Source organism: Castor canadensis, chromosome 13, assembly GCF_047511655.1.
Source record: "Castor canadensis chromosome 13, mCasCan1.hap1v2, whole genome shotgun sequence".
NCBI lineage: Eukaryota > Metazoa > Chordata > Mammalia > Rodentia > Castoridae > Castor > Castor canadensis.
In genome coordinates this window covers 8966989-8981906 of record NC_133398.1, presented here as the reverse complement: position 1 = coordinate 8981906, position 14918 = coordinate 8966989, and the positions used below count along the sequence as shown (strand labels likewise).

General features: G+C 42.0%; 1 protein-coding gene across 1 annotated transcript in view; it reads left to right on the top strand.

Moving 5' to 3' along the window:
- The first annotated feature begins 242 nt into the window (after window positions 1-242).
- Zbtb43 (zinc finger and BTB domain containing 43) overlaps window positions 243-14918 on the top strand; it is a 28385-nt gene continuing 13709 nt past the window's right edge. Inside the window, exons 1-2 of the mRNA XM_020160960.2 lie at window positions 243-365; window positions 5093-5213. The gene's annotated coding sequence lies outside the window, so the exon portion shown is untranslated. The remainder of the gene's footprint in view (window positions 366-5092; window positions 5214-14918) is intronic.

Sequence of the window (14918 nt, the reverse complement as noted above, 5' to 3'; positions counted from 1 at the left end):
GTCTGCTAGACAAGCTGAGAAAAGTCAAGCTTTTAAAAGGGTTTCGACTTCGGTATAGGATCCCCAATTCCCATCAGCACACTGACCCTAAACGTCTGACCTACTCCGGACCGAACTGCGCAGGCGTCAGCTACCTGAGCATGCTCTCCCGACGCTCCGCGCAGAACATGATTGCGCACGCGCAAACCGCTTTCTCGTGACGCACCCCCGGAAGCATTGGCAGTTTCGGGGGCGGGACCGAGAAGCATTTCCGGGGGCGGGAGGATCAGGTTGAGGTTGTAGCGGCGGCGACCGCTTGAACAGGCCTGGTACGGGCGCCGGAGACGTCTTTTGGGCTGGAAATGTGGGCGCAGAGTCCTTAGCAGGTATGGCGGGATCGGTAAAACGGGTGGCGAGGGTGAGAAGAGGAAAAGCCGGGGGAAAGGTTAAGAGCTTCTTTGCAGGCCCCGGGGCGCGCGCCGCCGGGCCCATCCGTTCGACCAGGATGCTGAAGCCGCGCGGGTGTTTGCAGTCCTGGCAACCCGGTTCCGAGTCCCGCGGTCTCTCGCGTGCACGCCGCGACACCGAGGGCCTCCCAGGCAACCTTTTGCCAAGGTCACCCCGCGGCAGCAGGGCTCGGCGGGCCGGAGCGTTTAGAGACCCCGCCCCCGTATGTCGGTCGGCTTTTCTGGGCGCCAGGTGGGCGCCGCTTAGAGGCCTCGGGTTCGAGCCATTCGCGCGCTAGGCCTGGCGAGGCTAAGCCGAGGGTGGGGAAAGGCTGCGCCTGTACTTGACTGGTTTCTTTTACCTCTGTTGCTGTTTGTCACTTGTTGTCACCTGTCCTTGTGTTGTTTCAGCTTAGCCCCTGTCAACCTGATATTTCCACTTTGCCTTTCTTGGGATGTGTCAGTGTATCTGGACTTTGTCTTTATTTCTGCCTCCACTTTGCTTGTGTTTCTTGACTGACATCCAGGGCTTGAACGTCAGACCCGCTTTTTGGCCATCTTTCAGTTTCCTTCTCCCTGGCCATTATGCGTGTTGTTTCTATTTCGCCTACTTGGATTTGCCTAGGTGGGCGGGGCAGATCTGCCCGGACATCTGAGCCATGGAAGGTGACTCATGACCCCGTGAAACTTCCTGCACGAGTGACATTCTCAGTGACTCGACTGCAGTGTAGCCTCAACTCTAACAGGTGTCTCCCACCCTAATCCAGTGTCAAGCAGCAGCAGCACCTGGCCGGTAGATACAAGGCCCATCTCAGGTCTTTGGTCCTGAGCATCTTATTAAATCTCTGCCTTTTCTCCCCTGTAGTTTTTCAGCCCACACAGCTCTCCCTATGCCCTTGCTCCATCCACGCACCCCTAGATGGCTTCTAGGACTGTCAGGAGCTTGCTCTTTGAATTACAGCTGTTTAACCAGGCCTTTCCACAGGCTAAGGAAGAGTCAGGCTGGGATCTTCTGCCTTTGGGGCTCTTGGAACAGCAGCAGAATTTCTGGAAGAACCACATGCTTACCTAAGAGATTGTGTCAGTGTCTTCAATTAAATTATGAGAAACCCAATAATTAGGGGTTCGTTCCCTGCGTCACCAAAGTACCAGTGGAGAGAAATAAGCCAGACACAGGGCAAATACAATTTGAAATCTCAGAAATTAAGTACCAAGAATAGACAGATTCATAAAGACAGGAAGTAGAACATAGACTGCCAGGTGCTGGGTGGAGTTAGGTATTATTCAATGTATACAGTGTTGCAATGATGAAAAAGTGCTGGAAACAGATCGTGGTGATAGTTGCACAACATTGTGACTTACTTAATGCACCGAATTGTATGCTTAAAATAGTTAAAATGGTAAGTTTTATGTTAGTGTATTTTAGACCGTATATGTAAAAAAAAAAAAAAAAAAAATACTCAAACTCCTGAAATGTAAGCTCTTTAAAAATGTGATTGGGGGAGTGGTGGTACTAGAATTTGAACTCTGGGCTTGCCGCTTGCTAGGCAGGCTCTCTACTGCTTCAGCTACACCTTCAGCCCTTAAAATGTGGTTTTAAGAATTTGTTCTTTTAGGAATTAACTGTTAGAAACATTTAGTGGAACCTGTGTTTATGATGCCTGCTCTTTACAGAAGCGGTACCACTGAGGGCTTTCGAAAAGGAGTCTGGTTAAGTGTATTTGCTGTAAATCTTCCTCAAGATTACTTGCAGCACCGGGCGCTGATGGCTCATATTTGTAATCCTAGCAACTCAGGAAGCAGAGACTCATGTTTGTAATCCTAGCTACTCAGGAGGATCGAGGTTCAAAGCCAGCCCGGGCAAAAACCCTTCACAAAAAAAAGGGCTGATGGAGTGGCTCAAGGTGTAGGCCCTGAGTTCAAACCCCAGTACCACAAAAAAAAAAAAAAAAAAAAAAGAAGGAAAAAGATTGCTTGCAGCAGATTCCTGCCCTGGTTTTCCTCCTTCCTCCTTTGGAATCACTGCAGAACTCTGCCTGAGGAGGAAACTTGGCAAAGGTCTTACTTTTGACATGCAGAACTTACAAGGTTGGACACATACCCTTTTTATTATCAGAACAGTTATTTGTTATTTCTTATGGAGTAATGCTTTTGTTTTTGTGAGGCTGGGGTTTGAACTCAGTGCTATGTGCTTTAAAAAAAAAAAAAAAACCTCTACTGCTTGAGTCACACATCCAGTCCATTTTGCTCTGGGTATTTTGGAGATGGGATCTCACAAACTATTTGTCCTTCTGACCTCGAACCTCCCAATCTCAGCCTCCCAAGTAGCTAACATTACAGATGTGAGCCACTGGTTCCCTGCAGGTTTTTGAGGTTGTCATTCTTAAGTGATTTTCATTTGGCCGTTAGGTAATTTTCAAGCTTTCTGGTAAACTGTAACAGCTAAGTTCATGTCATGTTTTGTTGACTCCTAGATGCCATCGATTTCAGTTGCTTTATGTGTCACCAAGAAGAGGAAGACACTGCCAGTTAAGCTGCAGAAGCTACAGCATAATGCTTTCTTATCCCTTGGACTTCCTAACTCATTCTTTTTTTTTTTCCTTATGGTACTGGGGCTTGAACTCAGGGCCTACACCTTGAACCACTCTACCAGCCCTTTTTTGTGAAGGGTTTTTTCAAGATAGGGGTCTCTTGAACTATTTGCCAGAGCTGGCTTCAAACCATGATCCTCTTGATCTCTGTCTGCTGAGTAGCTAGGATTACAGGCGTGAGCCACTGGTGCTGGGTACCTAAATCATTCTTTTTAAAAATACTTTGACTTGGACTTTTTAAAAACAGTGCATATTGAAATGCTTGTATAAAAAGGGGAAAAATAAAGTAAAAATAAATAGGTTAAAGTGTTCATTAGACTTCTGAATATTTTTCAGTTCAGAGTTGTGTACATGGTTTTTCCATATGGTGTCATCGTTTGTGCTATCAGAAACATTGATAGACTCCTGGAATGCTGTAGCCATTGTCTCAGGCAGTGACTAGGATTAAAACTGCCACCTGGTGATCAAGTCCTGATTTCACATGTTTTAAAATGTGTCTTAAAATTGAATCAACACTCTATGTTTATTTTCATGAACTTTCCCTTTTTACCTTATTTATATTTACAGTTAGAATAGACACTTGTCTTATTTGTAACTTTTTGAGGGAAGAACAATTCCTTTTTAATGTTGGTGTGCAGTTAAGAATTTTACTGAAATGTGTTCCTGTTGGGCTTCTTCTCCTGAACTCTTCTGTGTGAGAATGTGGTTAAAAATTCTCCTTGGCTTTACTGAAGTGTACTGAGTAATGAGTGGAGGTTTGATGCCTATACCAGTACCTTCTGTGTTGGATTTCAGAGTTCACCTTGGTGGGACATTTGTCAGAGAAGTTCTAAGTGAAACATTTCTGCTTTGACTTAATTGAAGGGAGTTTGAATCAAACTTCATTAAAGTAGGTACCTTGCTTTTTAAAAGCCTTAAAATAAAATTTGCTAAATTCTTTGACTAAAGATGAAAAGAATGCTGATCAACAATCAGTAGACTAAAAGCATTTTTCCAAAGCATATATTATTGTTCAGAAATGATGGGTTTTGGGAGGGCTATGAATTAAACCCAGGGCCTCCTGCATGCACATTTGCACTCTACCACTGAACTACACAGTCCTAGCCCCAAAGGATTTTTTTTTTTCGGATAGATTCTCTCTGTGTGCCTCTGGCTAGCATCAAACTTAAGATCCTTCTGACTCAGTTTACAGAGTGCTGGGATTACAGGTGTGTACCATAACACCTGGCTTCAAAGGATATTTGTTTTGTTTTCTTGCAGTGCTAGGTATCTATTCCAGGGTCTTGTGCATAGTAAGCAGACATTTTACCATTAAGTTACATCTCTGGCCCCAGAGGATATTTTCATTCTGCAAGATTATATACAGGGGGAGAAGGGAGGAGGTGGGGGAAGGGGGGGAGAAATGACCTAAACATTGTATGCAAATATGAATTAAAAAAATAGGTAAAAAAAAAAAAGATTACATACAGACTGTGTTAGTATCCTAGTTTTAACAAATGTGCAGAAATAATGGAAAAAAATGTAACATTAAAGGAAGATGGATGAGAGGTGTAAGGGTACTTTGTACTGTCATTTCAACTTTTTTATAAATGTAAAATTCATATAAATAAAAAAGTTTATTGAAAAAAATACAAAGCCAGTCCCAGTGGTACACATCTGTAGCACACACTGAAAAGGCAGAGGCAGGAGGATCTCTTGAGCCCAGTAGTTCAGGACCTGCCTGGGTAGCATAGCAAGACCCCATCTCAAAAGCACATAAATAAAATAAAATTAAAAAATACAAAGCCAGAAGCTAAGAAGTTCCAGAATAAAAGTTCATATAACCAAAAACATGTCTTTTGTTTGCTTGGGGTTGGTTGGTTGTTTTTTTAAGATAAGGTCTTGCTGTGTAGTCCAAATTGGTTTCAAAGTCAATCTTACCTTCATTTCCCAAGTGCTGGGATTACAGGTATGCACATTACACCTGATTAGCTTTCTCTCTGCTACTCAAATACTTGGTGTTTATTAGGGCAGCACATGTGCACAGTGAATGGCACCAGCACCTCTTACATTTTCAACATGACTTTTTCCTTTCAGAAATCAATGTGACTTAATTTGAAGCAAAACATAAGAAATGGATCCCTCTTCATTCATTCATACTGCTTTCTGACGGCCATGGCATCAAGAACTTTCTCCTAGGAGTACAGCTTTGCATTAGGTAAGCTATAAACTTGCTAAAATAAGTTTTTTTTCTAATAATTTTAATACTATTATGTACTGAAATAATTTTTCTTTGAGGAAAAATAATAGCGTAGTTGCCTGTTAAGGTTTAATGGCTGTCGACCAGAATCCTCTCTTAAAAGGAGCTACTGCGTGTTTTAAGGTCAATCACTGCCACAATTTGCCATTGATTGCGCATTTAATTGCAGATAAATTTTTCTGCTAAGTGATTTTTTTGTAACTCAGGAAAGTATTAGTTATACTTCTATTTACTCTTAACATACCTTTGTGAGATATGTAACATCTTTCAATCTGAGCTTCAGTTTACTTTTCTTTATAATTAGCATGATGATAACAGGTGTTATGGGACCTAACTTTACAAGTATGCTTTGTGGACTGTAAAGCATTCGACTAATGTAAAAAATTTTGGTAGGCATAGGGTGTTGGTATTTTTATACATTTGCGCCAGACTTTAAATTTACTGAAGCAACATTTACTCTGTATGAATGTGCTTTCTACAGTAAGCATGCAGATTACCATATGCTCTGATTAGAGGACTCTCTAGAGGGCTTTGATGTAAGTAGCTGGTGGTTCTACTTCCCTGTAATGTTGCTTGTCATCTGTGCTTTAGTTGTTTATTCATTGTTTAAATGGTGTGTAAAATTTGATATTGCTCCTCAGCTGAAGAATAAACACTGGCTACTAGTAAACTCATCAGAGTAAGAGGGGATCTTGAAAGTCTTCTAGTTCAGAGATTCAATGTGTTGCTGCCCATATTCTGCTTAAAAAGAAAAAAGCCAGATGGCTTCAATGAAGGGTGGAAAAATGAACTGGGATTGGTATAGTTGTTTAGAAGAACTGTTGCTTTTTTTTATGTGCAAAGTGACATACTAAAATTGCTAGTATCTTATTAAGTCTGAAACTGGTGAATGCTCTGCAGTTTATAAATGTATTGTTCATAACCTAAATTCTAGGTTATTTAAGTTAATTGTGAAAATGGTAGTCACCTTTACTTTCCTACTATATCTCATCTTGCAGACTGTAATGGGCCTGAACAAGTGCTTGGAATTTAAATCTCACTATTTACCTTGGGCAAATAGATTGGCTTCTTTGTCTAGTTCCTATTCACTACAATGGGAGTGAAAAATAACTATCAAGTGGGTTGTTGTAAGAGTAATGAGGTAGAATATATAAAGCACTTTGCACAGACTGATACAGTGTCTGTGCAAAGCATGTTATATACAGTCAAGTGCTTTATACCTATGAGTTCCACGTCCATGGATTCAATCCACCACAGATTAAAAATATTCAGAAAAAAAAGATGTTATCTGTACTAAATATGTACACTTTTGTTCAATGTCATTATTCCCTAAACCATACAGTATAATAACTATTTGAGTAGCATTTACATTGTCTTATGTATTTCAAGTGGTCTAGAGATAACTCAAAGTATTCTTGAGGATATGCTCAGGTTATATGCAAATACTGTCCCATTTTATATAGAGAACTTGACCATCTGCAAGTTTTAATGTTTGAGAGGTGGTCCTAGGACCAATCCCACACAAATATTGATGGACAACTGTATTTGTATATGTAGTTATATATGTATATTCACTTTATTTTACTTACATTTATTTAATAAGTAGTAGCCATTGTTATTATTTCAATTAATAATGACATTTCATAATCACCCAGTCTTGAACTTTCAGATTTGGCATTGGTAGCCAGGTATGGTGGTACATGCTTATGATCCCAACACTCAGGAGGCTAAATAAAGCAGGAGTATGAGGAGTTGAGAGGCCAGCCTGGACTACATATCAAGACCCTGTCTTGAAAAAAAACGTTGACATTGGTACCTCAGTTTACCTTACATTAACTCCTCTCTCTCTTTTTTTTTGTTTTTACCTTATATTAACTCTTTAAAAATAGTTTTGTAGAGATATAATTCACATGCATTTAAGAGTTTTTTAGTATATTCACATTTATACACCCATCACAATTGAATTTGAAAACTTTTGACCTCCCTAAAAGAAGCTGAGTTATTACACTCTTTCTCCCCACGTCTTTGCTTCTCTCCCCCTCACCAGGGCTTCCCATATGCTATGAAAAAGCTCTACCATTGAGCTACATCCCCTAGCTTCTTTCATTTAGCATGATGGTTTCAAGGGCCTCCCATATTATCACATCATTCTTTCTTACTGCCAAATAATATTCCATTGTATGGATGTACCATATTTCATCTACTGGTCACTTGATGGACTCCAGGTTATTTCCACTTTTTTACTTTTATGAGCAGTGCTATTGCGAATACTCATGTACAGGTTTCTTTGTGTGGATATCATGTGTTTTCTCTTGGGTATATACTTAGGACTGGATTTGCTGAGTTATATGGTAACCCTATGTAACTGTTTGAGAAACTGCCAAATCGTTTTCCACAGCACCTATACCTTTTTACATGCCTATCAGCAATGTGTCTGAGGGTTCTAATCTCCACACATGCGTCACAGACATTTACTGATGTCTGTTTTATCATACCATCCCAATAGGCAAGAAAAGAAAAAGGGTTTCTCGTAGTTGATTTATTTGCATCTCCTTAATAACTAATGATACCCAATATTTTCCTCGAGCTTGTTGGTCATTTGAACATGTTTTTTGGAGAAATTTCTATTCAAATCCTTTGTCCATTTTTCAGTTGGGTCATTTGTCTTTGTATTAATGAATTGTAGGAATTCTTTATTCTGAATATAAATTATTCATTAGTTACATGATCTGCAAATAATAGTCTCCTCCTCTGTAGACTGTGCCTTGCACTACTGCATCTTCATGGCTACCAGTTCTGAAAGTCACATCAGGTTCTCTATTTTCCAAACCCACTATTACTTTCATTAGTGAGACCTAGACTATTACATTATTGAAGTCTTGTGATTAGCCTCTACTTTGTACTTCTTCCTGCTTTTGTCCATCAACAGATTAGCCTTCCTGCACCATGTCTCAATGCATCTCTGAAGTTTTTAGTGCTGCCCAGGTGGCCCACATTGAATGTTCAAACAGCTTTCAGCAGGGTAGTCCCCTTCATCCTTCTGGGTTTGTCTCTCACCATTCCCTGTCACCTGTAGAAGGAAGTACAGGTGGTGATGTTCAAATTCTCTGGAAGAGAGTCAAGGGACAGCTCATGACATTGGTTTCTGATGATGACTTTTACCATAGTCTAGGATCTTACCCTCAGTGTGACGGGACTAGGTACTCAGTTTCTTCAGTATGCCACCATACTCAGATTAAATAAAGCAGAATGCCATGCGAGTTGCAATTCTTCTTTCTGTGTTAATAAACGAGATTGTCTTGTAGTTTCCTGTGTTGTCCAGTTTTGATGTCAGGGTTTTACGTAAAATTAATGATTTTTTTCCTAATTTATTCCCTTGCCATCTGCTTCCTGTTTTACAATTTCTAGTTTTACTACATATGTATCCTATACATTTCTGTTTTGGAAAGTTTATTGATGTTTTCTTGACCTGTGTAAATTTCTGCTCCATACTACTTTCCTTTGTCCTGTTTAATCCAATAAGCTCTTTTTTGCATATCATTCTACCATTTTGTCTCATCTTTCTTATACATCATAGAGATCATGTTTTCATGAAGTTTATGGAAAACAGATTAAGGAATACTACTTGAAATGCATTTTTTTGACTAACCTTTGTCATTGTGTTATTTTTTGATATTGTAGAATCAATTCTCAGGCCCCATGTTGGTTTTATTCTGTTTACCCTTGAGAGGGAAACATTTTGTTCAAGTCTAAAATTTTATCTCCTTATAGATGTGTTGTTTTGGAGTTCCTCATTGAGTACTTCAATGCTGTTAGAATTGACTCAGTTTTTTTTTTATTTTTATTTTTTTTTTTGGCAACATGAATTCAGGGCGATGTACTTGCTAGCAGGTAGTCTACCACTTGAGCCACTCTGCTAGCTCTTTTTTGCTTTGGTTGTTTTTGAAATAGGGTCTCTGTCTGGACCAGCCTGGACTGTGATCCTCTTATTTTTGCTTTCTGGCATAGCTAATGACAGGCACACCACCGTGTCCAGGCATTGGCTAGGATTGGGGGGTGAGGATCCTCCCAGTCTTTTGACTGGGGCTAGCCTCAAACCAGATCCTCACCTCCCAAGTCCCTAGGATTTGTGTGTGTGTGTAGTGAGGGGGATACTGGGGTTTTAACTCAGGACTTATACCTTAAGCCACTCCATCAGCTCTTTTTTGTGATGGGTTTTTTGAGATAAGGTATCACAAACTATTTGCCTGGATTTGGTTCAAACTTCAATCTTCCTGAACTCTGCTTCCTGAATAAGGATTACAGGTGTGAGCCACCCACACCCAACTTACTCTTAGTTCAGGCATCTGGGCTTAGTTTAAATAGAATGGCTGGGGCTTGAAGGTGGGCTTTAGGCACTCTTAGGATAGCTTAAACACTGTGCTTTCCTTTGTGTTGGTGAAACACTGAAACAGGAGTCTCTGTTGTGTCTTTGGCCCAGTTATCAGATGATGGCTATGCCTTCCTGAGAACTGAACCCCACCCTCTGATTTTTTTTTTTCCCTGCTGAGGCAGTGTGCACCCACTTCTGAATGTTGCCGCACTGCAGCACCTGTCTATCCCCTGGCCTACTCTGGTTTTGCTATGGGCCTCCAAATGAAGGGGTGTTACTGATCCTCTGGAGATTGGTGCTGTGGTTGGGATTGCTTGGGGCAGAATTGGAGTTGCAGGAGCCGGGTCTCCCTTCAGTCTGTTCTCATCTCCCCTGTATTTTTCTTAAAGCTTATGGCTGACTCTGTTCCCTAATTCCAGGACTTAGGCTAATTTTCCCATATTTCTTAGATTATTTCAGTAAGGATATGGTAGATAAGAATAATATGCCTGTTTTCAAGTCATCTTCTCATCCTGATGACACCAAAATTTATAGTGGTGGGGCATAGAATTCCAGGGTATGCCAGGTCCCGCCTCTGAATTCCCCTTGGATTTGTCATTCTCTTGTGGTACTTTTATCAGACTGCTCTAGATAACAGTGTTAATGCACGTGTTTTTTAATCGCCCCTACCAATTATAAACTCTTCAAGTACAGTAACATTTCTTAATTGTCTTTGAAGTTCCCCAAGGTATCTTGCATATAGTGTGTTTTATGGGGGATATTAGTGAGTTAAGTAATCTTCTAATCAACTGAAACAGCAACTATCCTCCAGGCATAGGTTACCTCTGCTTGTTAGTGCATAAGTGTTGCTACATAGTAGGAAAACCTGTAAGAGAAGATTAGACTTTTCGTGTTACTAAGGTCAGAGAACTGGAGAAATGTCACATTCACCCAGATTTAAGGGCAAAGATCAGATATCTTAACATAAGGATGATTATCACCTTGACACATGTAAAAATACATGACAAACTTTTTCAGTTTTTTTCCTGTGGGGGAAGGGGAAAGTCTTGTGGCCAGGCTGGCCTCAAACTTTATTCCTGTTCATCTTCCCAAGTACTGGGATTACAGGCACAAAACCCTACATCCAGCTTTCAATGAACCCATTATTGAGTATGTCATTCAGTGGCATTAATTAACACTCAAGTGTTGTGCAAACCAACACTACTGTGACCAGAGGACAGATGAGGGGGACTCCCACGGCTTCCCAGTTTCCACACAAAATCCTTGAGATCCATAAACATAAAAACCATTTCAAGATGTCTCACAACAAGGAGTCTCACAGGGTGAAAGTTTTAGCAAGGATTTATTTTAGTATAACAGGATAAAGTAGGAAGAAATTTAAAGGGAAGAGGGGAAAGATACCTCCTGCTAGCAATGCAAGGGTGGGAGACAAGCCTGGGAATTTGGTCCTTTCCTGGGGTCTTTAAGCTCAAGTGAAAGTCTAGTAGCCCTAATCACTAGACAATGGTTCTGAAGGGAGCTGTTTATTATGGTAAAATATGGAGATGTTACCCAGAACACCAGGATGATAGGTGAACTTTAGAACTTCTGTTTGTTAGACATGATTATTCTCCAATCCGTGTAGCTTCTTAACATCTCAAAGAGGAAACCAGAAGCAGGTAACTCCAGTATTTGTAACTTAGCATCTAAAAGGAGATGGGAGGGGCTAACTGCTCTGGTTCTCCAGTCTTTACTTCCTTGTTGTAATGTCAAGAGTTTGACCCCTTAAATATTTATTAAAATAATATCCCTGTCTCCTCATCCATCTATCCTGCTTCACTACTATTTTGAAAAATTTTCACCAGCCAGAACGGAAACTCTTACAATTAAGCAATAATTCTTGCTTTTTGTCTTTATTTGCCTATTTTGTTAGGTAGCAGTTAGCCATGAATGATTGGGATATGCAAAGAAAACCTAAAATGGGGGATTGTTCAAGGTCTCTGAGAGAAAAACACTTAATGCCTCTGTTAAGATCAAAATAGCCCACTGAGGTCATGGGCTGTCTCAAGATGTTTTTGAGTCATCCGCCCTAAGGTGGGTCAAAATCAGTTTCTGAAACAATAGATCTTTACTTACCAAAACAAAGACCCAGGCCTCTAAACCATACCCTAGGGGTCAGGTGGACCCAAAAATAGTTGGTAATTGTAAATCTGTAGACCTATCCTAGCCTCTAGACCTTAACTGATTTCAGGCTTTTGGGCTGGTCCTAGGGAGGGACTTTGAGCCCCTTCCCACCTCATTAAAAACATTTACCTAGGAATAGAATTGTGGGGCATATGGGAATTCTTTGTAGGACCTTTTGAGGAACTGCCAAACTTGTCCAAAGCAGCTGTGCCATTTTACGTTCTCATCAGCAGTATTTGGGCATTTTGTTTCAGGCTGCCACCTGAGTAGCTTGGATTACAGTACTGAGCTAATGTTACCCGCTTTGTTTTTGCTTTTTATTATGGCTATCCTAGTAGGTATTGTTAGGAAAAATGCTGCAATGGCGGCATTATTGTTCTCTCAGGTATGAAGTGGTATCTTGTTTGGTGTGCATTTTCCTAATGGCTAAAGATACTGAGATTTTTTTTATAAGTTTTATTGACCATTTGTGTCACCTTTGGGTAATATCTGTTCATGCCCCCGGGCATTTTTTTAATTGATTCATCTTTTTGTTACTGAGTTTTAGTTCATATATTCTGGATATTGGATTAGACAAATAAAATTTGCAAATATTCCATTCTGTCAACTGTCTTTACACTTTCAATAGTGTCTTTTTAAGTTTTGTTGTGGTGCTGAGTGTTGGCAATAATGGTGCTGATAGGTTTCAGTTCTTACTGCACCCTTAAGCTTCCGTTTCCCAGGGTCACGGTCCTGCCTCAAGTCTAGCTTGAATCCTCCTTCTGCCCCAACCTCCAATCAGCATGAACCATAAGATCCTAACCAATCAAATCATGATGAGTCTCACTGAGGGGTATTTAAGCACCTGCCCTTCTCTCTCTCTCTCTCTCTCTCTCTCTCTCTCTCTCTCTCTCTCTCTCTCTCTCTCTCTCTCTCTCTCTCTCTCTCTCTCTCCTCTCTCTCTCTCTCTCTCTCTCTCTCTCTCTCTCTCTCTCTCCCCTCCCCCCTCCCCTCTCCCCTCTCCCCTCTCTCTCTGCTCTCTCTGCTCTCTCCCTCTCCCACCCAGCAATAAAGAATCTCTTGGCCAGATCACTCCTCTCTACGTGGTCATTTTGGGGCCTATATTTCCTTACATTTGGTGCCATGACTCGGATGGGGGCTCCCCACTAATCCTGGTGGGACCCCGATTCCAACTCACCCCACGACCACCCTGAGGACATGACTGGCCAGGACTCATCCTCCCGATTGCCCTGGCTGCATCCAACACCGGACATTCTTTGGTGAGTCCACATACCCTTCTCGGGCTCCCTTTGCAGTCTCTCCCTTCCGTGTCTCCAGGGTTTTCAAACACTCCCCCTGTTTGGCTATCTCTGGGCGGCTCAGGCAGTAGAGGGATTCCCTTCCTTGTCAGGGACTTGGATCCATTTTGTCATGGGTCTCAGAGACCCGTTGTCAAAAAGCCTGGGCCCAGGTGACCCATAGCCCTCGGCCCATCGGTGGCCTCCAAACCACCTGAACTCAGTAACGGCTGATTCTCACACGCTTTGTGTTTTCTCGGATATTTGTGCTGTGCGAGGACGCTCCACAGTACATAATATCCTCCTCTCCCATTCTGGGACCGGGTCCCTCATAATGGGTGTCTCTACATCTTCTCTGCTGTCTGACTTCCCATTGAGATGCCTCCTCAATAATTTAGACACCTTGTGTTTGACCCCAGACATACAACCAAAAAGTTAATCCGCTTTTGCACTCAAATCTGGCCCACTTATCCTTTAGACAACCAAAATCACTGGCCCCTTTTCGGGTCTTTAAATCCCAACATTTTACGGGACATATAACTACTATGATCAATCAGGACGATGGGGAGAGATTCCATTATGTCCAAGCCTTTTCATACCTCCATCTAAATCTGGATCTCTGACTTCAAACCCTCCCTCTGTACTTTCTGTTCCCCTGCGCAGATTCTATCAGCCTGTAAACCAGTTTCTAAATCAGCCAATTCCTCTCCAAACCTTCTCCTTCCCCACATAAACAAACTTCTTGCACTGCTTACCATACCTGTCTCCTCCTATCTTCTTGAAAAACTTTCCCCATCATGGAGTTAAGCAAGCCACTCCTTGCCAATTCTGACCTCAAGGCGGTTCCAGCTCTGGGAGAGATCATGCTTTATTCGGTGACCGGAGAGTAGAGGTTTCGTTTTGCTGAAAGCCTGCCGGTACCAATCAATGGGAGCAACCTGGAGACACAGGTGATGGCTAATCCCTTAAGCATGTGTCATGCCTCCAGGCTCTGCCTTCCCTTCCCTTACCTAAGATGTCAGCTCACCTTTTCTGCTTCCTCCGTGATCTCACCACGTGTCTTCTGTCTCTGTCTGCCTTCCCCTCCCTGGGCTTACTGGGACCCTGCCTCCCTTGAAAAACCTATAGCAGGTACCTTATGACTTAAGTTATTCCAACTAGTTTGCCAGTCCTCTCAGTCTAAAGTAACTTTAAATCAGCTGCTTTACAAAAGCGCTTGCAAAACCTGCAGCTGCCACGCTTACGCTCCAGCTCCACCCCCACAAGGGGAGGAGGGAAAGCAAACAGACGCACCTGTGCACAGGATGCTGGCTTCTGGACACAGCAAAAACACCTGCCATAGCTAAGAGAATCCATAGAGAGGACCTAGTACATCCTGGGCCGCCAGCCACATGTGGCGATGGCTGCAGCCCGCCTCCACTTCCCCTAGAATAAACGCGGGGAGGGGCAACAGGCCTCAGGATCAGGCCTAGGCAGTCAGGGTCATTTGTCCCACGTGTGTGTGGAGGGAGTGGCGCCTTGCACTAGTCCTGCTCCTAGCCCCACCTCACACCTCAGGCCATCAGACCTAGCCCTTGTAAGCCATCTCATTAGAGAAGCAATGGGTTCTGGCCCAGGCCACTCAGGTTGGAAATGATTATATGGCTCAAGCAGTAGAGTGCTGCTTTACAAGCAGAAAGTCCTGAGTTCAAGCCCAGTACAGCCAAAGTAAAAAAAAATAATATTTGGGGCTGAGGAAGTAGCTCAATGGGAGAATGTCTGCCCAGCATGTGCAAAGCCCTGGGTTCAGTTCCCCAGCATTAGTTAAAAATAAATAAATAAATAAAAAATGGTAAAGAAGATAAGTGGCAT